The sequence below is a fragment of the Heterodontus francisci genome, chromosome 19 (genome assembly GCF_036365525.1).
Source record: "Heterodontus francisci isolate sHetFra1 chromosome 19, sHetFra1.hap1, whole genome shotgun sequence".
NCBI classification, from domain to species: domain Eukaryota; kingdom Metazoa; phylum Chordata; class Chondrichthyes; order Heterodontiformes; family Heterodontidae; genus Heterodontus; species Heterodontus francisci.
The window spans coordinates 61,343,915-61,367,810 of record NC_090389.1 but is presented as its reverse complement, the minus strand read 5'-3'; the positions used below and the strand labels follow the sequence as shown (position 1 = coordinate 61,367,810).

The 23,896-nt window shown below is 41.8% G+C and overlaps 2 protein-coding genes across 6 annotated transcripts in view; one reads left to right on the top strand and one right to left on the bottom strand.

Annotated features, from left to right (window-relative positions):
• The window catches only part of ninj1 (ninjurin 1), a 59,683-nt gene extending 52,349 nt beyond the window's left edge, over positions 1 to 7,334 (top strand). The window contains exon 4 of the mRNA XM_068051755.1: positions 782 to 7,334. The gene's annotated coding sequence lies outside the window, so the exon portion shown is untranslated. The remainder of the gene's footprint in view (positions 1 to 781) is intronic.
• LOC137380102 (uncharacterized) overlaps positions 1 to 23,896 on the bottom strand; it is a 92,226-nt gene that overhangs the window by 27,539 nt on the left and 40,791 nt on the right. The gene's annotated exons all lie outside the window — the stretch shown is intronic.

The window sequence follows — 23,896 nt, the reverse complement described above, 5'->3', positions numbered from 1 at the left end:
TCAATGCTTTGTGCACATATACCCCCGAGTCCCTCTGCTGCTACATCCCCTTTAGAATTCTACCCTTTAATATTGCCTCTCCTCATTCTTCCTACCAAAATGAATCACGTCACACTTTTCTGCATTAAATTTTATCTGCCATTTGCCGATCCATTCCACCAGCCTGTCTATGTCCTCTTGAAGTTTATCACTATCCTCCTTACAGTTCACAATACTTCCAAGTTTTGTTTCATCTGCACATTTTGAAATTGTGCCCTGTACACCCAAGCCTGAGTCATTAATGTAGATCAAGAAAAGCAGGGATCCCAACACTGTCCTCTGGGGAGCCCCACTATATGTCTTCCTCCAATTCAAAAAACAACTGTTCACAACCACGGTTTCCTGTCACTCAGCTGTATCTATGCTTCTACTGTCCCTTTTATTCAATGGGCTTTAACTTTGCTGACAAGTCTGTTATGTGACTCTTTACCAAAAGCCTTTTGGAAATCCATGTACATCACATCAACCTTATTATCCTCATCAACCTGTTATCTCATCAAAATAAAACTCAAGCAAGTTAGTGATTACAAATCAATCTAAGACGGAATCCAGAAATAGCAGGTTAGGAATTCCTAATCTGCTATTTCTGGTTGTCAAAGGAATTGCTTATCATTAGCACTGCTGGGCTGTCCTTAATGTAAAAGGAGAAGAAATATGTAATAGAATGTCCATTTTGAACATTGTTTTGAAATTAGCCATTTTAATTGGGACTTCCCATTTTGCTTTATTTCGTCTTTTCCAGCTCATAATGAAACATTCTGAACTACAAAGGAAACTCAATATCGCATGCATCACTGGCGCAGTTACAATATTGAGACGAGAGCTTTTGGAAGGCAGGCCTCCTCCTAAAACGGCTCTCTTAACATGTGACTCACTGGTTAGAACAATGCTGCCTTACTATTTAAATATTTCATTGACTAAAGAGTCCTGTATCAGTATTTGAAGCGTACTTAAGACTATGTTATTTTGTAAAATACAGCCTTCTACTACTAATGTCAATACATTTGATGAACAATATTGTGCATATCTGAAATAAGTGGCATTTCTAAATGCAGCAAAAAAATTTACCATTTTATTGCAAATTATGAAGAAACAAGTGCACCTTAAGAAGATATAAATTATTTTGAAATTAGAGCTTAGAAATAAGAAATCCATTACGAAATAATTCAGAAGTGATTAAATACAGTAGAACAACTGACCAAAATATGGGCCATTTCAGTAGTACCAGATGGTTGCTGCGAGAGTAAACCAATAATAATGAATTGTTTCTATATGTAACAGAGTACACCCAGGCCATGGCCTGCTTAAGGTGCAATCATATATCTATCGTACAACCTCCATGCTTTTATAAAAAAAAAGTTTTCTGCACATCATGTGAAACATTTGAAATGTTTCATTTTAGAATTTTAAGCCCTTTATGAAAATGGAACAAATACTGTATTTTTTTCAGAGCAATGTTGCTACATTTGTTCTCTACTTTTGATTCCAAAGTGCTAAAATGGCTTGTTAATGTAGCTGTGCATTTGATCATGTACATCATGTGTAACCATGTACCCTTTATATATCTCTGAAATGCAACTGTAAACCTCTGGATTTCCTGATCTCTTTTTCTGCTCTTATTGTTGTGTTCTGAGGGTTTTGTTTGGACTTATTCCTCAATTTGTTTCTTCCTCTTCACTGTACCTTTTATGTTTCATTTTTGCACTCTTACCTCAGTATCTTTGCCTGTTTTTTTTTGTTCAGCTTACATTTTCACCACCTTCCATCTGTGCCTTATGATTCTTCAAAGTGATGAGCAATTTTGTGTGCTTTCTTTGTGTCTGTCTCAATTCTCATCACTGTCCAGTCATCTCTGCTGAAGGTGCATGCATGGATGTTGGGTGAGCGTAGCATCGGGTTTGACTGATGCCTCACTGTTGGATGTCAAGTTGACACTCAGATTCAAGATGGAATAACACCTAATAGAAGAACTCCAGGGTGAATTCACATGTACGAACTTGTACACCAACAAAGATCTACAAGTTCAAGAGAAGAGGGAAAAGTAAAATTGGTCAACAATATTTAATGAGAGGATAAGATGCGAGCACAAGAGCTCCTCCATCCCACTGTCCTGCCCATCAGCTGGTTGACCCAATCTTGCAGACAACAGGTGGTTGAATAATGGCCATAACTGGTCCTCTATAACGTCCACCCTTCCATCTGAAGACAGGCAGCACCAGTGGGTTATCAATACATGAAATAACCAAACAAAATAATTGATTCACTGATGAAAGGTCATCGACCTGAAATGTTAAATTTGTTTCTCTCTCCACAGGTACTGCCATACATTTGGGGTATTTCCAGCATTTCCGTTTTTACTTATAATTGATTCACCATGCCAGTTGAAGTATATTTTACTCACACTTGAAGTAATTTTTTTGAATTACATTTTAAAATTATATAGAAACTACAGTATACTTCTTTAAAATTAATGTACATTTGTATATTAAATATGAAAAGTATTTCAAAAGCAAAATCTATTAGTTGCTGGAAATCTGAAATAAAAACACAATATGCTGGAAATACTCTCAAAGTCAAGCAGCATCTGAGAGAGAGAAACAGGGTTAAATATTTCAGGTATATGATATTTCACCAGAACAGAAAGTGTTTGTTCATAGTCGGACAGTTATTTTCTCTCTATCGTTTGCCTGTTTTTACGTTTCCCTTCCTCTGCAGCCTCATTGAGCATGTAATTAGTAGAGTAGATAAAGGGGAACCAGTAGCTGTAGTATACTTAGACTTCCAAAAGGCATTCAATAAGATGCCACACAAAAGGTTAATATGCAAGGTAAGGTCTCATGGAGTTGGGGTAATAGATTAGCATGGATGGAGGATTGGTTAATGGATGGTTAATGGTTGCCCTGTGGTGTTGAACTGGCTGGTGGGGGAGCTGGGAAAATAGTGGGGAGCCACATCAGGACAGTTCCCCGACACATTCCCACTACCAGGCAAGTTTCCCAGGAGCAACCTGGGAAGTGGATCAGCTGTTCACTGAATGGAGGAGACAGCCAATTTACACCCTTAAAACCCCAATTATGGGCAATGTTGCAGATCATGCAGAGACCCTCAGCTCCATGGAGGTGGCCTCCCTACGGCAGACTGAGGGGGCCATCGGAGCCAGTGGCTCCATGCCCCAAAGAGGAGGCTGTTATGAAAGGCCACACGTTGGCCCAAACGTTGCTGCTGAAGGCCCCTCCTCTCTGATTCAATTACCTTTCCATTTGCTCGTTATTTATTTATTAATGTTCAGACCAGCAAGGGTACCTCCATGCCTTGTATCAGCTTGTATCAGCAGCACCCACCTCTCCCGGTGGGACTATTGAGAGGCTCGAGCTGCCAGCCCTCTTATTGGGCCTACAGCATCGGGAGCCCGCCTGCCGTCCTTAAGATAGTGAGCTCACAGGCATCCAATTGGGAGGCCACATCCCAGAAGTCTGTAACGCTAGCCTCACTGCCAGCAACTGTGAACTCAGGACCTATATGCAGTCCCAACTTTAGGTCTCGAAGCCTGTGGGAAAATTCTGTCCAAAGTGTTTTATCCACCCAAGATTAGAATCACCCAATTAATGAAATCACATGGGTTTAAAAGACTGCATGACTGATGTGTGTCCTGTATATCTCTTCCTCTATAAATAGGCAACTAACAATTACTTCCAGCAAGTCTGGATACTTTGAGCCAGCTGATCTCATTTAAAAGATGTCAAAAATCTCTCATCAGTTAAAACTGGAAATGTATTAAATCAATGACATGGTCACAAGTGATAGGATGTTCTCTGTCTAAGAGACTTGCCGTCTAGATGAGAACAAACAAAATAATGTGGTTAGAACGAATTGTCAGCTATGACCACAGCACTGTGAAGCATGACTACAATAGTAGGCTACTCTTCCTTTGTTTTCATTATGCCTGTCATATCACATTACAGCATAGCCGGTTTGAAATGGACAAAGTGTGGGGATTAAACTGCTGTCTTACACTTTTTAATTTTACTGTTTAACAATATTATAAACCAATCATAAACAGATTTGAAATCAGATGATTACTATATTTCAACTTGATATTTTCTAGCATTATGTACAATTTATATTGCGGATATGCACAATGTATTCTTAGTTAGGCAAATCTTAATATTAACAGTCTTTTTATAAATTGAGTGTTTAGATTTTTTTTGGATTACTGTATGTTAGTGTATTCTACTTAGGTTTGTTTTCAATATATATCCATTTTTGCTTTAACATTTCCCATAGTGCACACTCTTGTAAAGTAAAAAACGGTAATTGGGTTTACAAAACAACTGAACATTTAAGATAGTGAATGCTGTAAACTGAGAAAGTACCAAAAAGGAACTGTGTGTTAGTGAGGGAATGACGACTACATCTCTGCCATAGGACCACTCTGGGCCCTAACATCATAGAACAGATATGTGATCTTTTTTTAAAGGAACAACAGACTGAAGAGAGTATTTTATGGTCATGTTATGACTCATTAACAGACCCCCAAAAAATAGGTAAGGGTCACAGGGGGGCCAGAGATGTGGCGTAAGTCTTGCCCTGCTACTACTGCACCAGAAAAAGGGAAAGCCAACTCATAATTCCGCTCACAATAAATAAAGGATATGCAGTAGGGGACTACTGAATTCCACTCCTCGACAAGTATTGTGACCATGTAGCTCATACTGAACAAAAGTCAATTGAAAAGAAAATCGGGCAAAGTGTAAACCTGGCTGCGACTTTGCCATCATCCATTTTCACAATATGGCCCAAGACAGATTTATACCCCCATTGCTTCCTTTTACTGACCGTTGCTTTTCCAAAGATTGAGCAGCACCCAGCTTTGTCATATGCAATAGGTTAATTCGGCACAGTGGTTAGCACCGCAGCCTCACCGCTCCAGGGACCCGGGTTCAATTCTGGGTACTGCCTGTGCGGAGTTTGCAAGTTCTCCCTGTGACCGTGTCGGTTTTCGCCGGGTGTTCCGGTTTCCTCCCACCGCCAAAGAACAAAGAAAGAGAACAAAGAAAATCACAGCACAGGAACAGGCCCTTCGGCCCTCCAAGCCTACGCCGATCCAAATCCTCTATCTAAACCTGTCGCCTATTTTCTAAGGGTCTGTATCTCTTTACTTCCTGCCCATTCATGTATCTGTCTAGATACATCTTAAAAGACGCTATCGTGCCCGCGTCTACCACCTCCGCTGGCAACGCGTTCCAGGCACCCACCACCCTCTGCGTAAAGAACTTTCCACGCATATCCCCCCTAAACTTTTCCCCTTTCACTTTGAACTCGTGTCCCCTAGGAATTGAATCCCCCACTCTGGGGAAAAAGCTTCTTGCTATCCACCCTGTCTATACCTCTCATGATTTTGTACACCTCAATCAGGTTCCCCCCTCAACCTCCGTCTTTCCAATGAAAATAATCCTAATCTACTCAACCTCTCTTCATAGCTAGCGCCCTCCATACCAGGCAACATCCTGGTGAACCTCCTCTGCACCCTCTCCAAAGCATCCACATCCTTTTGGTAATGTGGCGACCAGAACTGCCCGCAGTATTCCAAATGTGGCCGAACCAAAGTCCTATACAACTGTAACATGACCTGCCAACTCTTGTACTCAATACCCCGTCCGATGAAGGAAAGCATGCCGTATGCCTTCTTGACCACTCTATTGACCTGCATTGCCACCTTCAGGGAACAATGGACCTGAACACCCAAATCTCTCTGTACATCAATTTTCCCCAGGACTTTTCCATTTACTGTATAGTTCACTCTTGAATTGGATCTTCCAAAATGCATCACCTCGCATTTGCCCTGATTGAACTCCATCTGCCATTTCTCTGCCCAAATCTCCAGTCTATCTATATTCTGCTGTATTCTCTGACAGTCCCCTTCACTATCTGCTACTCCACCAATCTTAGTGTCGTCTGCAAACTTGCTAATCAGACTACCTATACTTTCCTCCAAATCATTTATGTATATCACAAACAACAGTGGTCCCAGCACGGATCCCTGTGGAACACCACTGGTCACACGCCTCCATTTTGAGAAACTCCCTTCCACTGCTACTCTCTGTCTCCTGTTGCCCAGGCAGTTCTTTATCCATCTAGCTAGTACACCTTGGACCCCATGCGCCTTCACTTTCTCCATCAGCCAACCATGGGGAACCTTATCAAACGCCTTACTGAAGTCCATGTATACAACATCTACAGCCCTTCCCTCATCAACCAACTTGGTCACTTCCTCAAAGAATTCTATTAAGTTGGTAAGACATGACCTTCCCTGCACAAAACCATGTTGCCTATCACTGATAAGCCCATTTTCTTCCAGATGGGAATAGATCCTATCCCTCAGTATCTTCTCCAGAAGCTTCCCTACCACTGAAGTCAGGCTCACTGGTCTATAATTACCTGGATTATCCCTGCTTCCCTTCTTAAACAAGGGGACAACATTAGCAATTCTCCAGTCCTCCGGGACCTCACCCGTGTTTAAGGAAGTTGCAAAGATATCTGTTAAGGCCCCAACTACTTCCTCGCTCACTTCCCACAGTAACCTGGGATAGATCCCATCCGGACCTGGGGACTTGTCCACCTTAATGCCTTTTAGAATACCCAACACTTCCTCCCTCCTTATGCCGACTTTACCTAGAGTAATCAAACATCTGTCCCTAACCTCAACATCCGTCATGTCCCTCTCCTCAGTGAATACCGATGCAAAGTACTCATTTAGAATCTCACCCATTTTCTCTGACTCCACGTATATCTTTCCTCCTTTGTCCTTGAGTGGGCCAATCCTTTCTCTAGTTACCCTCTTGCTCCTTATATATGAATAAAAGGCTTTGGGATTTTCCTTAACCCTTAAGACTTGCAGGTGATAGGTAAATTGGCCATTGTAAATTTCCCCTAGTGTAGTTTGGTGGTAGGGGATATGGGATTACTGTAGGGTTAGTATAAATGGGTGGTGCTTGTTCGGCACAGACTCAGTGGGCCGAAGGGCCTGTTTCAGTGCTGTATCTCTAAATAAATAAATAGATCCATTCATATTCAGCAGACCGTACCTCTATGCTTTGATGCTGCCAAATTAATGCATGTTTCCAAACTGTCAAATTTAAATTATCAAGGAATGCTCACCTAACAAAGCAAGAGCTCAAAGATTGAAAATAAGTTATTAATGAAGTATTCAATTTGTAATTTGGATCCAGTGCCAGTGTATACAGCAGCTGTAAACATTTTAGACGTCTTAGTTTCTATTTCACATGACTGTTTAAAAATGCATTTGTTTTAAAACATTGCACTTTACAAATAAAATACTTTCTTTAATAAAACTGTGTCCATTATTGCATCTCCAACCACCTCTGCCTGTCCATTTTATTCTGAATGTGTATCTTAGTTTAACTTGCAGCAATTGTCAACATACTTCTTCGGCACTATGTTGAGCAACGCAGGGACATGTAGAGAAAAAAAACATAGATTTATAAAGGTAATCCTGTTCCCTCTCCATCTACTCCATGCATTTATTTTCCCAGGGAAAGATTCTGTAATGGTTTCCCTTGCCTCTCCCAAAGATAAATCAAACAGAACAGCACAATATTTATCCAACAGTATACTCTGCCTTATTCATCCTTTCCCAAATGCCTTCCTCAGCAATAATGGTTTAACAGTTCAGGTACCATGTAAGATTTGATCAAGGGTCACTGATTACTCAAAAGAGTTGAGGAGTCACAAGCAGTTTATTGAAAAGCGACAGTTCAAATACAATATGCAATCAGAATAGGCATAGTAGACATATGACCCATAACAGAAGAGAATGGTTTAGCAGTACAGGATTGGCTGGATGAGGTGGAGTGATTTGATCTCTGTAGCTCACCAGAATGGTCTCTTTGGTTGCCTCTCACCTGGTTGAGATGTTAAACCAAAGCTAGCGTGGATCCACTGCAAAGGTAAGCTGGACAAGGTGTCAAGTGGAAGTGTCCATGGATCAATTTCAGGGAGCCTTCTCTCTGTCCGACGTGATTATCCTTCCTTGGCTGCACATTTATATATACCTTAATTTTAGGGGCCGCTGGATGCCTCACATCAATCATTCATTTAATTACTTATATTAGGATTTTATACATCCATTAGACTACCATTTCTTACAACCATTTTCCAGTATTCAGTCATTTCTTACCATACTTACGAAAGTCCTCAATCCCATTCCCAACTAGAAATACATTCAGCTTGTGTTTATTTTTAAATACTCAGTGCAGCATCAGATATTTTGACTCCGAGTCTAGGAGGGGCACAGGGGGGATGGTAGCATAGTGGTAATGTCACTGGACTAATAATCCAGAAGCCCAGGCTAATGGCCTGGGGACACTGGTTCAAATCCCACCATCTGGAATTGAAAGCTAGTCTCAGTAATGGTGCATCAGAATGTGGTAAAACCTATCTGGCTCACTAATGTCCATTAGGGAAGGAAATCTGCTGTCCTTATGTGGTCCAGCCTAGATGTGATTCCAGACCCACAGGAAGGTGGCTGACTCTTAACTGCCCTCTGAAATGGCCTAGAAAACCACTCAGTTCAAGGGAAATTAGGGATGGACAACAAATGCTGGCCTAACCAGTGACGCCGACATCCCATGGAAGAAAAAAAAATTCCATGATCCCGAGAGGAAACAATGTCAAACTTTGCCTGAGGTTTGTCAAATTTTATAGCTGCATCTTGCAGTTTTATGTTAATAGTCTGGTAAATAACCTTTTTTTCTATACAATTGATTCCTGTCAGCTTTGTAAAATCTGGATTCTGACTTCATTTTTTTCATAACAAAAAGAGATATTGTTCAGTGAACTTTATTTCATAAGTTCACGATTAAGCCCAATATTGTATACATTATTTAATCACTCCCTAACAGCCCACATAGAGCTCACTAATTAATCCCTGATTTTTTTTGTGTGTAACCCCCCTTATAATCAGAATTATAGAGGGGGGCCAACTGGAATGTAACATTTTCTTCTGACATTTTTTTACACATACATAATCACTTTTCTTCTGCATACTTCCTGTCACTCAATAGCATTTAAATAAGCTACAGTTCAAAAAATTATTTTCACAATACTAACTGCAGTAAGTCAAGTTCTGGGCTGTGGCAGACACCATTTTGGGTAGGTTATTAGCATAGGCGTCAAGAACGTGTTCTAACATATGCAGAGTAGGTAGATTGTAATGTTAGTAACTCTGATTTGATGCTGGGGGTGACATTTTTGACCTCAATGCTCCAGCTAACACCCTCTCTTAATCTCGTGTTACGACCAGGTGAGAAAGGTGTCTCGGGGTCTTTTACTGTCTTCGCCTGGTCTTATTGTAACAGGGTTTAATTTTAAAAACACTGTGTTTTGAACTTCCCCCTTTGGTGAATCCTTGTTCTCAGCTTTCCAATTATAAGGCAAAGAAATGAGCACACCAGGTTTTCTTTAGACTTGAAGAAGAAGTGAAATTTATTAAACCTTAAACTTAAACTCTAATTCGGTTAACGGATACATGCCGTGCCCCACGCTAGCATGCATACGCGATACACACATGCAAATAGGGACGGAAAAGAGCAGAAGAAAAAATAAATGGAGAAGTTTGAGGCAATATCAGAAGAGTTTCTTGTTTATTGTGCTTCAAGCTGTAGTCCTTTTGTAAGTAGTCTTTTTGTTGGAGCCCAGTATTCTTCTTAAATCTTGTTCACTGTAGGAGACTTTTCTCTCTTGGGGTTCATATGCCTTCAGTAGTTTCTGAAGCTGGTGAGAGTGAGATGAGAGCAAACAGAAGCGAACAGCCTTCTGATTTTAAATTCCCTGTTGGAAGTTTAAATTCAAAATACTCCAAGTCAGCTAGTCATGTGACCAAACTGGTCTGACCACTTCTTCTGTGTATTGGGGAAGCAAGAACTGGGTCCCTTGTTCCAACACTGTCTGTTACTATGCAAATGTCTTTCCAATCAGGGGCTCCAATTGTTATTTTGAAGCAAGTTCTTTCTTCAACGATAGTTTAAAATCAATGTTCATATGGCTAAATTAATTTTCCTCATTCTTGGTAGGGGGGAGGGGGTGCTTGCCTGACACACGCATAGCTGAAAATATGTTCAACAGCAGGAAGGACCAGTATTATTTAAAGGAACCACAACCACTCAGGTTGATTGCTGATTGATTTCTACTGGATGTTGCTGAGTTAGTCGAAGTGTTTGGTGGCTTGTACTGTCACTCAATGTTGGTGAAGTCTACAGGAATGTGGCGAAGGACTTGGTTTTCATGTCAAGGGCTCTTCTCAAACCACTTTCTCCCAGTCTTGATTGCTGTAGTTTCACATCCCCCTTGACCTGCAGCATGACAGGGGGACTGAGCAGAGGCAACACAGAGGAGGAAAAGCTGCATGAAAGGGGAGGAGGGAGGAGGAAGAAGGGTTCTCAGCATATTCACTCATGGTCTTCAAAGAGCAATTCTCTTACCTCACCCTCTGCAAGGAACAGTATGTGCAACGTCTCCATTTCACTAAGAAGCTGCTCACTGAAATCTATCATCTATTGCAGGCAGACCTGCAGCCTCAGAGGGGTGAGGTTTCGCATCAGACGCCTTCCAGACTGCAGCAGATGATATTTCCAACATTTTGCAGTTTGTCATCGATAAGAGTGGTCTGTATGCAAGGGGATTGGAATACATTTCATGCTCTGTCATGCCAGAAAGACACAGGAGGCATGCGTACAAGTCTTTGCTAGATAGCGGGCTTCCCATGGTGCAGGTTGCCATTGACGGCCCATATGATACTCTGCAGGTGTTGCGTGTAAATTTGGAGATGCATCGTAACCCTGAAGGGTTCCGCTCCCTCAATGTCCAGCTGGTGTGCGACCATACTCTGCGCATCATGCAGGTCAATGTCCGGTGTCCTGGCAGCAGTCATGATGGCTTCATTCTGTGCCGGTCCACTGTGCCATCAGTATTTGAGCCACCATGAGAGACCACAGAGGGTATTTACTGGGCAACAAGGGCTATCTGCTGACCAGCTGGCTCATTCATGACTCCACAGCTCAACCCGTACAGACGTGGGCAGCATACATATTCCGAGAAATGTCATCGAACAGACTATCGGGGTGCTTAAGCAACGCTTCCACTGCCTGGACCATTCTGGATCAGTCCTGCAGTACTCACCAGACTGGGTCTCATGATTCTGCTGCATCTGTATAACTTCGCCATCATGAGGGCACAGCCCTTGCCACCAGGAATACATCAGGCAGCTGAGGAGGAGCATGAGAAAGGGAGGAAGCAACAAACACATCCCCTTTCTGGCGGGGCTGTCCGTGATCTGCTCATCTGACTACAGAACCAATGAAAGCAGCCCCAATTCTCCATTCAACAACAGTCCACACCTTAGCTTCCCTCTGTCACTGACCATTACAGCATCCTCTTGGCCATAATGCTGAAATAAAAGCTACCACAAAGCAAATATTTCAGACCAACTTTATCAATCAAACCATTCAATATTCCATACAAATGTCAACTAATTGCCCTTGTGCTTTTCCTTAGTGCTCCCATACAGTGCTAATCCAACTGCAGCATGGCTGGTGGAAGGCTACTTACTTTACTGGCGAAGACTGCAGATGGTCTTGCAGGATGCCCGTTAGCAGCTCTGGACCTAGAAGGCACGACTCTGGACTGTACCACCTCAGCATGAGCTGCAGCAGTCTGCGCTGGCAGGCAGCAGCAAGGGCATTGGCAGAGCAGCAGTGGTGGGAGTGCCAATGCTGTCACCCTGAGGGCGGACAGCAGGTTCGTTTTCCACTGAGCTGCTGCCACACCAAGGTAATGCCTCAACAATCCTAGTAATGTAAAAGAGGACAGATTCCTGGACTACAGTGAGATGCTGCAAACCCCTGTGAACACTAGCACCTACCACCATGATGGCAGCAGTCTGAGCTTCACTGTGACACTCAGACATTTTTTTCTACTAGTGCTGCAATGGAACCTAAGACATCGGCCAGCTGAAGCTGGTTAGATCTATAAGTGTTTTAATGGAGTTGGCTCCACTTCTACCTGAAAAGGATGGAGTCCAAGCTTTACACAAATCCTTGTGCAAGGTCAGTGTTGAACTCCTCCATGCTCCTTGATGCTGCATGCGGGCTTTCTGGCAGGCCTGCCAATGAACCAAGCATTTCATTGTGCAGATCAATCAGCTTCTTCTGTAAGCTGCCTCATTGAAGTCCTTATGTGAATCCTCTGCAGCAGAACTCATGTGCAACCTCATCCTCTGGCAAACTAGCACCTGTGCTACCCTTGTTCCCTGCCATGGCTGCAGGCTATTCGTTACCTGTGATTCACCATGTGCAGATCCCATCTCTAAGCTACCCTCTATAAGCTATGCGAGTGTCAGTATCTGAGCTGGTGGAGGCGAGTGTGAGAGCAAGTGAAAGCGTTTCTTCGTTATCAATCTCTTCTTCCTGTTCCTTCACTTTCTCAGTCACTAATGCCTGGTCAACTTGCAGTTCTTGGGTATCTGAAAGGAGAAAGACACAAGGGTGGGCTTGTGCCAACAAGAATATGGGAAAGCAAGACTTGCATGCATAGACCATCTGCAGCTTGTAAATCAGAAGATACTGTGGGATGTGAGAAAAGTGGGATGTGAGAAGGAGGAGTAGGTATGAGCATACCGTCATCTTGAATGGTTTCAGCCCTGCTGCTGGTCATGGCCACTCCAATGATGATGAGTTTCATCTTCTCCATGGGGGTAAAGATAGGCAGCCATGGTTAGGTTTTCCTGTCTCTAGTTGTGCACCACCTATCCCGCAAGAGAGAGAGGGAAGTGTGTCAGTGAATGTGGTGCAATGTCTGTGGGTGATATAGTTGTCATGGTTGAATAGTTGGCAGTGTGTGCAATCTGTAAGATGTGGATGTGAGGCTTGCAGCTGTGCTAACTGTGTAAGAGGGCAGTGAAGCTATGAATGTGAGGTATGAGTCCTGGTTGATAGAGATTATTGGTTGGCGGGGATCGGTGGTGGGGGTGAATTGAGCATTGTGCGAGGCTAGTGGTTCATTAACAAACATACGAATTAGGAGCAGGAGTAGGCTCGACCCCTCGAGCCTGTAAGGATGTAACATGAGAATGAATTCATTGACCTTAACCACCCTCGTGAGGTCACTAAACTTCTTCCAACACTGCATCTAGGTCCTCGATACTAAACCACTTGCATTGGCAGTGATGGCATTCTGTGCCTACTGCCTTTGCAAAGTTTGTCTGGAGGGTCTTCTGGGCCTCCTGTTGATAGACAATGTAAAGGTGGGGGCTTGCCCCGGTAGCCAAAAACACCTCGAGAGTCAAATGTCTTATACAAATGAGCAATCTTTATTTACGAGCATGCAAGGAGAAGTCCTACTCTCACGAATGATTGCAGGGGTTCTGCTAGTACATTGTTCCATTAGTCATTTTATACAATTTTACTTGATAAACTGTTTCTTAATTACATCATCTCCCATCTAATGCCTTCGCTGATTTTATCCTGCCTTGGTTATATTATTCACCTCGTCAACCTCTTGATTACCCTATTCATAGGATTCTTAGGCTATTCATAGGATTCGGGTGTCTCCCTCCTGAGCTTGTTTCCTTCTGATTTGCAATCAGAATGTAAACCCCCACCCTTGATAGTCCACTAACCCCACCCCCACACACATCACTAGAATACCTTGCAGTAACACAAATGGTTGCCTTAAGTAAGCTCATGTTACTAAAATCAATGTTCAATAAAAAGCTGTAACTAAAAAGAAAAAAAAATGAAATGTAGGCCAGGATTTTATCGGTACACCATGGTTCCCAACATTGGAAACCAATGCAGGTCCCAAGCCCATGAGTGCAAACAGTGGGACTGCAGCAGCAACTTTACCAGCGGCAGCCAATTCAGAGGCCACAGCTGGGACTGCTGCGGCCTGCCTCTCCAAGTTGATGGCCCAATCAGAGCGCCGGCAGCTCTGCAGCCTCAGCAGCACCACCGATAGAGGTGGCAGTTGCTAAGGTTACCAGGGAAAAGAGAGGGCTCCTCCTTATCAAGGCGCCCTCGAAGGGCTAGGAGAAAAATAATATTGATATGCCAGGGCAAGGCAGGCAGGAGTGAACCATCCAGTGGTGGCGGCGAGTCTGCGGGGGCAGCTATTGCTGTCCGGGTGCTCCTCTGTGGGAAATGGAACTTCCAGAAAAGTAGGACCCCCTTGGGGAAGCAGCCTCAATGTAGCTGGTAGTCTGCCCATACGGCGGGGTCCGTTCCGACACTCGTAAAATCCTGGCTGTCTGGTAAAATGGACATTCTTTCCGATGCCATTTTACCAACCTTTCCACCTCCCAGCCCGTCTCCAATGGACTGATAAATTCTGGCCATAGTTCCTGAAACATGGCTGAAACAGTGTTGACAGAGAGATTGGAGTGGAAATGGGAGAGGGAATTAAAGTGGTGAGCTACAGGAAAATCAGATTCACAGTCAACAGGGGTGGGACACATGTGCCATCTATGATAGGCTCAATTGCATCAGATGTTGAGCAGTCTAACTTGTGGTCCATCTCAAAGCTACACAAAATTGTAATGGCCCATTGCCGGTTTGTTCTCCCACTTCCAGAATTGGGGTCCCCACACCTTAGGGTAGTCACCAACTGCCCACCGGTTCATTGCAGCTGCCAAGCGATTTTTGGCCTTGCAAAACCGGCAAACAGCAACGAAATTCAATTGAGGCCTGAATCTCAAAATGGTTCAGGCCTCCTGACAATATAACAATGGTTATGGGCAGGCACCATGGACACACTGCCAACTTCATGTCTATTTTAGGTCAAAGCTTACAATTTTCCTGGTACTGTTCAGCCCTCTGGTCTGATCTGATCTGACTTAAACCTTATCACCGCTTCCACTTTCTATACTGCAAGTGATGTTGTGGTTGGGGAAATGAGTTAATGTTCTAGATTAAACCTTTGGCAGAACACATTTTTGGTGGGGTGGGTGGGGTGGAAGAAGAATAGAAAGTCAATGTCTTTGCTATTTCTGTTTTTTTGTGGAATTATTGCATCAGTTGTGAGTTTCATTTTTTTTTGATCCTGTAACTTCCTCATTTTCTTTCCTTTATGTTTGATTTGGACTCTTAGCTGTGTTATGCCAATGTGCTTTGTTGAATGTTAATATTCTTTAATCCACTGACTGAAGATCTGAATTTATATATATTTTTTTAAAAACATTTTTAAAAGACCAGCTAAAAGGATGATTTTGCTGACCGCTTAAATGGGCTACTTAACTTGCAACACCGTAACCTACACTGCAAGGACTGTGAGGAGAGAGACAAAATGTCTGCTCAGTCCCCAGCAAGAACTAAGACCCAGGCAGTTTAAAGAAACTACCCGTTCTCTCGGCAAGCAGAGAAATACTGCTAACTACTCTGCCTGAGTGACTGTCATATGACAAACCCTTCCCCATCTGTGGTTTTAAGCTGGTGTTTTCTCTGTAGCAGAGGAGAAGCAACTGGACTATGAAATGAGCAGACCCTAAAGTGGGGGTCGGTCCCTCTCTCTCTCTTCATTCCAGCTTGAAAGTTTTCAAAGCCTGCTTGTTGACTGACCATCTTTGCATACTCTGGCTACAATCAGAAACCCCATTGGAGAAAATCATGCACATCGCTAAGTCCAAGAGACTGACCGAACCAGTCATCTACCTCTTTAAACTAAAAACCTCAGGACCACTGAATTCAGCTAGAAGCCAGCTGAATCACCAAACGTCACAGACTATATACCTTTTTTATGGACTCTAACTCAACCAATCTACCTTTCCCCACTCTGTAACCTCTTTGTGTGTGTGTAAACCTCCAGAGTATGTGTGTGAGAGTGAATGTTGGTGCGTTGTTTATTATTTTATTAGTTCAGTTTAGGTACAATAAAGTTAACCTCTTTCTTTGTTAACTCAATAAAACCTGTCCAATTGGTTCTTGTTATGATCATAGCAAGTAAGTAATCAAACACCAACTGAATTGGCCAGTACATCCACTTTAAGCAAGAATTAAACCTGTTGTGATCAAACAGGGAGAGGAAAAAGAGATAAGCCCTTCGATCCCTCCTCACTTGACCGTAACGGCTATTTGCACATACTTTGAGTTGCTTCATGCTCTGCGTATTGAGATGACCTTTCATAACATCTAACAATCTCTTTCCTTTTTAAGCACAATACAAGTCATTCAACTCATTTACTCCTGAGTGACTTTTTATTTTCACCCTGCTCCTACTCCTCTTTTTTTCCCGATTCTATCAATGAGTTATTTATCTTTCATTTTTTTCCGTTCCGAAGAAGGTTTCTGCTCACAATGTTAACCTTTCTTCTCTTTACATGTACTGACTGACTTGATGTGTATTTCTCACATTTTCTCTAGTTGCTTTAGACTTCCAGCATTTACAATACTTTGTTCTTTAGTTATATTTGTCGATTTGAGTGGTCAAGCTGATCAAAGTAAAATTTATGAATCAGTTCTGATGAAAGGTCACAGACTTGAAACATTAACTCTGTTCTCTCTCCATAGATGTTGCTAGACCTCCTGAGTATTTCCAGCATTTTTTTTTTGTCTTTATTTGAAATTAATGCTTACCTATCCCATGTACACATATCTACCCATTTATCAATAGTATTCAGTTTATACCTATTCAAAGAATCTTCGGACTCTAAGTACATAAATTTAACATGGAAATGGCAACCATCAGAGATGAAAACAAGTCATATGATGCTACTTGGGATTTTGAGACTACAAATTGCCTCTATTTTTATTTCCATGATCCCCCTAACATGCAAACATTGACTAAAATATTTTGGTTTTATTTGATACTATGTCCTAATTTCAGCAGTCAATCTATGCCAACTAAAATTAGAATGTCAACAGTTGTGTGAAACACAGTCTTCAGGCACAAATGGGCAGTCATGCTTAAATCCACAAATCAATAAATAGAGTCATGCATTTGATTGATAATATGACAATGGAAAATTTGAAATGTCTTCCCAGAGGGGACACACTGCTCCTGTAACAAACTGCATCATGAACTGGTTTGCACTTACAAATTTCAACATATGTGAGTCAATGACCTTAGTGAGGAGTTGAGCAAAAACCATCCCAGGTTTTTCTCTGACACCTCCTGACCATTTCAGAAAATGTGCTGGTAGAAAGCTGGCAGCAAGGTTCTTGCCCAATAAGTGATTAATAGTTTAATGGAAGGAACAGCAAAAAGGATAAAAATAACATTATAAAAAGCAAATTAAAATTATATTTATCCCTCCAACATAAGGTCAGCAGAGGGATGTTCGCTGATGATTGCACAGTGATCAGTACCATTTGCAACTCCTCAGATACTGAAGCAGTCCATGCCCATATGCAGCAAGACCAGGACACAATGTTCAGGCTTGGGCTGTTAAGCGCCAGGCAATGACCATCTCCAACAAGAGAGAATCCAACCATCTCCCCTTGACATTCGATGGCATTACCACTGCAAAATCCATCACCATCAAAATTATTACCATTGACCAGAACTTAACTTTACCAGCTATGTAAATACTGTAGCTACAAGAGGCTGGGAATTCTGCGGCAAGTAACCCACCGCCTGACTCCCGAAAGCCTGTTCACCATCTACAAGGCACAAGTCAGGAGTGTGATGGAATACTCTCCACTTGCCTGGATGGGCGCAGCTCCAACACTGAAGAAGCTCGACACTATCCAGGACAAAATAACCCACTTGATTAGCACCCCATCCACCACCTTCAACATTCACTTCCTCCACCGTCAACGCACAGTGGCAGCAGTGTGTACTATCTACAAGATGCGCTGCAGCAGCTCATCAAGCCTCCTTCAACAGCAGCTTCCAAACCGACGACTCCTTCCACCTAGAAGAGCAAGGGCAGCAGATGCTTGGGAACACCATCACCTGCAAGTTCTCCTCTAAGCCACACATGATCCTGACTTGGAACTATATCGCCGTTCCTTCTCTGTCGCTGGGTCAAAAACCTGGAACTCCCTACCTAACAGCACTGTGAGTGTACCTACAACACATGGTCTGCAGTGGTTCAGGAAGGCAGTTCTGCACCACCTTCTCAAGGGCAATTAGGGATGGGCATTAAATGCCGAATTGCCAGTGACACACACATACCACAAACTAATTTTTTAAAAAGGTAAACTTTCTTTCAAAGAATCATTGATAAATATTATGTGTTATGAAAAGAAGTTTCACTCTAGTCATGACATCCTCAGTATATCTTTACTAATGACCTCAGGGGCAATTCTGACATCTGAAACGCCATAGCATAGAAGGCTATGGGCCAAATGCTGGAAAATGGGATTAAAATAAATAGGCTTGATGGCCAGCATGGACACGGTGGGCCGAAGGGCCTGTTTCTGTACTGTATAACTCTATGACTCTATTCTAACATAATGTGAACTGAAAAAATGTACAAGATAAACAAAATTCCTGACTCCATCCAATGGACCTGATTCCAGTTTGCATGCCAATGCTGATGTCTGTTTCATCTGGTTAGAATTTGTGCAGTATTAGCTTTTCTTAGGAGCCTTCTGTCTGGTGTGGATCTTAATGTAGCTCTGTTCAAAAATTGGCACCACAGCCACAACTGCTTGGTCAGACTGGAATTTACTGAAGCAGCAGGCCTAACAGAACAGTGTTTCTGCAACACACCCTGGTATTACTAGAAGTGGGTCTTCTCAAAATATTTTATATTCAATTTAAAAACAACTTGATTTTCCTGCTCTCTTACATTAATGTGAACCTCATTAGAATTCCCTGTAGTAATTATTTTCTCTCTGGATTTGAAGAAATATTACATTGGTGATTTATTGCAGGAACCAACGAATAAATAGCAGGTGTTTAGGAGGCTGATGTAATGGAAGTGTAAAATGTGAGTTACATGAGCCATCTGTGTCACATAAAAAAATACTAATGAACTAATAATAAAGCATCAAAAGATCTAACATTCCCAGAAAGTCAACATTTTGGCAGTTATTTGAATTTTCTCATTCCCCCAATGCTGCAGCTTGAAGGAAGACTGGGGCAGAGAAGGGAGCTTATGTGTTAACAAGCTCTAGGTCATTATAGATGGAGAAATGGTTAACAATGATCATAAAGAAATTAACAATAATCTAGCAACCAAAAAGTGCCATAGTTGACTTGATGTGTATTGCACTGAGTAAGACTAACATGTGGACTCACAGCAAGCTGCCATTATTGAACCAGCTTTATTTACAACTCCCCAACTAGAGAGGGCACTATAACAAAATGCTCAGCTATGACAATATACTACACGCCCTCCCCACTTAAAAAAACTTACACATTAAAATGTAAAATGGTACGTGTACATAATTTCCCAAAATACAATAATACCTGAAATTTAATGTTAGGTTGCATGCTTGTTGTTACTGTCTTCACAACTAAAACATATATGATCAATATGTCCAGAGTAATTTACATGTTAAAAAATTATTTTTCCTGAACACCAGTATGCCTGTAAGAAAAATATCATTTGACAAGATGTAATGAAAAGAACAACTTATTTCTTCTTCCTTCCTACAGACTTTCATTAACATATCTGGCTTCTTTCTCTTTCTGTCTGGGTATCTTCTTCCATTTCCATTAGAATGACTCTGCTCTCTCAACATCTCAGACTGTGTCGACCCTGAACTTTGACTTTATTAGACTACCAATTCCACTCAATGGTTGGGATTGTGAAATTGATTGATTAGTCTTAATGAAACACTCGACTCACTTTTCTCTACCAGCAAACTTTCAGTTTCTTTGTGACTTGCACTTTTTTTCTGATTTTTTTCTTGGTACTTTAGAAATTTGGACTGTAAGATGTTTCTCATGCTCTCCCTTTGTCAGATATCCTCCTACAAGCAAATGATCTACATGACACTGATGGAGTCTCTCCCATCTTCACTAGATACGTGAATGTACCTAGTTGTTTTACAACAACTCCAAACACATACTTCTCCTTATCACCTCGGTGGGTTTTCACCATGACCTTCAGACCAGCATGGAACTCTCTAAGTTTCATGCTTCATGTATCATGACTCCTCTTCACCTTGTCTTGTTTTTCCCTTACTTGTTCCCACAGTTGTCTTGTGTTTGATCATGGAATGAAAGAAACCTTGGTTGGATCATTTCTCATTCTGAAACACACTTCACAACTTTTCAATATCTCTATCTATCTTTGGATACCAAAAATAGCTTCTTGCTACTGCTTTCATACGAACTATCCCTGTGTGCTCTTGATGATGTTCCTTGAACAATCTCTCTCTAAAATAAAAGCAAAATCTCTCTCTAAAACTTGGCAGAATAATGACTCTTAAATCCCATAGGAGACAGCCTTGATCTAGTCAGTTCATTTCTACGTGTGAAATACTCCTACAATTTCACATCATCACACTCTTTAGGCTAGCCATTCATGAAATAATTGAGCACTGTACTGAGCACCACATCTTTGCACGTTTCTTCACTAATTTCTCTGGCAGACACTGGCATATCATTTGTGTATGGAAAGTAATTCACAGGTAACTCATTGGCTAAAAAATGGATCATTCTTCACAGGAAATCTCAAAAGAATGTCCACATTTGCATGATCTGCTGACTTATGATAATTAATATTATACTGATGGGCCATCAAAATCAATGCCTATCTCTGAAGCCACGCTGCCACTAGAAATGGTACTCTCTTCTTTGAACCAAATATGATCGTAAGGGCTTGGTGGTCAGTTAACCAAATGAAGTAAAAAGGGTATGATCATGCTACTAGGGATATTTTTTAGGCTTCCAAATAGTGAGCGAGAGATGGAGGAGCAAACTTACAGATTTGCAATATGTGTGAGAACTATAGAGTCATGATATTGGTGGACTTGAATGACCCAAATATTGATTGGGATACTTTTACAGTAAAGGGTAGGGAGGGGGAGGAACTTCTGAAACGTGTTCTAGCAAACTTCCTTGATCAGTATGGTCTCTGCCTAACTAGGAAGGAGGCATTGCTGAATCTGGTTCTGGGAAATGAAGTGGGCAAAGTGGACCAAGTGTCTGTGGGGGAGCACTTGGGTAAGAGTGATTATCGTATCATAAGGTTTAGACTAGTAATAAGAAAAGCAAGGAACAAAATAAGGTTGAACATCTAGATTGGAAGAGGGTTAATTTCAATGCGATGAGAAGGGATCGAGCCAGGGTAAAATGGAACCAAAGCCTGACAGGAAGGGCTGTATTGGAACAATGGATTATCTTTAAAGAAGAGATGTTTTAGGTATAGGCTAGTACATTCCAACAAGGGCAAAAGGTAAAGGTACCAAAAACAGGGCTCTTTGGATGACAAGGGAGATAGAGGTTAGGATGAAACAAAAAAATGGTGTATGATGCATGTCAGGTAAATTCTGCAAGTGAGAATCAGGCCATATACAATAAATTGAGAGGGGAGGAGTAAATTAAGGCTGGCAAAGAGAGAACATGAGAATAGAATGGCAGTCAACATAAGAGAGAACCCAAAAATTTTCTACAGGCATGTAAATAGTAAGCAGGTAGTAAGAGGTAGAGTGGGGCCTTTAAGGGACAAAGAGGATAATATATGCTAAGAGGCGCAGGACAAGGCTAATATACTTAATGAGTATTTTGTTTCAGTGTTCACTAAAGAAGTGTAATCTGACAAAGTATCGGTAGAAGCAGAGAGAGTCGAGGCAATGGACTGGGTAAAAATTGAGAGAGGGCTGGTGCTAAAAAGGCTGGCTATGCTTAGGGTAGCTAAGTCATCTGGTCGGGATGGCTTGCATCCCAGGCTGCTAAAGGAAGTGGGAGTGGATATAGCGGAAGTGCTTGCCATAATCTTCTAATCTTCCCTGGATACAGGGGAGGTGCCAGAGGAATGGAGTGTAGCAAATGTGACACCCTTATTCAAGAAAGGGTGTAAGGACAGTCCTAGCAACTACAGGCCAGTTAGTTTAACATAAGTGGTGGGTAAAACTTTTAGAAACAATAATCAGGGAAAAAAATCAACAACACTTGGAGAGGTTTGAGTTAATTAAGGAGCGCCAGCATGGATTTGTAAAAGGGAGAACATGCTTGACTAATCTAATTGAAATTTTTTGATGAAGTAACAGAGAAGGTTAATGAAGGGAATGTGGTGGATGTTGTTTATATGGATTTTAAGAAAACTTTTGATAAAGTGCCACATAAAAGGTTGGCTAACAAAACTGAGGTTCATGGAACAGTGTGCAATGAGATAAAAAAATTGGCTTAAGGACAGAAAACAGCAAGTCGTAGTCAATGGTTGTTTTTCAACCTGGAGGATGGTAGGCAGTGGTATTCCCCAAGGGTCAGTGCTGGGACCACTGCTATTTTTTTGCTATATATAAATGGCTTGGATCTTGGAATACAGAGTAAAATTTCAAAATTTGCCAATGACACCAAATTTGGAGGTGTAGCAAACAGTAAGGATGATATGAACCGCCTGCAACAGGACATAGATAGGTTAGCAGAACGGACAGACAGGTAGCAGATGGAATTTAATACAGACAAGTGTGAGGTGATGCAATTTGGCAAAAGGAATAGGGTGAGGCAATATGTACTTAATGGTACAGTTCTAAAGAGCGTGCAGGAACAAAGGGACCTGGGGGTGTATGTGCATCACTCTTTGAAGGTGGCAAGACATATTGAGAGAGTGGTTAGTAAAGTATATGGGATCTTGAACTTCATAAATAGAGGCATTGAGTACAAAAGCAGGGAAGTTATGCTGAAGCTTTATAAAGCTCTGGTTATGCCCCAGTTCTGGTCACCACACTTTAGGAAGAATGTGAGGGTCCTTGAGAGGGTGCAGAGGAGATATACCAAGATAGTACCAGGCATGGGGATTTTAGTTACAAGGTTAGGTTGTAAAAGCTGGGGCTGTTCTCCTTAGAGCAAAGAGAATTGAGTGGAGATAGAGGTGTACAGGATTATGACAGGCTTAGATAAGTTACACAAGGAAAAGCTGCTCCCATTAATTAATAGTACAAGGACTAGGGGACACAGATTGGGCTTTGGGCAAGAGATGCAGGGGAAAAATGAGGAAGAACTTTTTTACTTGGGGGGTGATAACGATCTGGAACTCGCTGCAAACACGGGTGCTGGAAGCGGAAACAATCAATGACTTCAAAAGGAAATTGGATGGGCACTTGAAGGAAATAAACTTGCAAGATTACAGGGATTACAGAGCCTAGGGAGTGGAACTGAATGGATGGTTCTGTGAGGAGCTGGCATGGACTTGATGGGCTAAATGGTGTCCTTCTGTGCTGTAAAAGACTCTATGACTCTTACCATACATGTATTTATGGAACTTTGTAATACAATTTATGATTGCAAATGCCTCTTTCTCAATTTGTCAGTAATTTTGCTCTGATTTTGTTAAAGTACATGAAGCATATGCTATAGGCTTCTCCACGTCATCTTCCATTACATGACATAACATCACACCTAACCCCTGTGGTGAGGCATCACATGCTAAAATCAGTTGTTTCTTGGGATCATAGTGGATCAAAACAGCATCACTGGTCAGTACTTTCTTCACTTCTTCAAATGCTTTCTGGTAGTCCACAGACCACTCCCTATCTATTCCATCTTTGAACAGCTGATGTAATGGAGTGAATGTATTAGCTAAGTTAGGGATGAACTTAGAATAATACACAACAATTCCTATGAATGTTCTAAGTTCTTCTTTGTTCTTTGGTCTCTTTGCTTTCAAAATCCCCTCAACCTTCTCCTGTGTTTGGTGGATACCATCTAAAGTGTACCATCTACATGATGC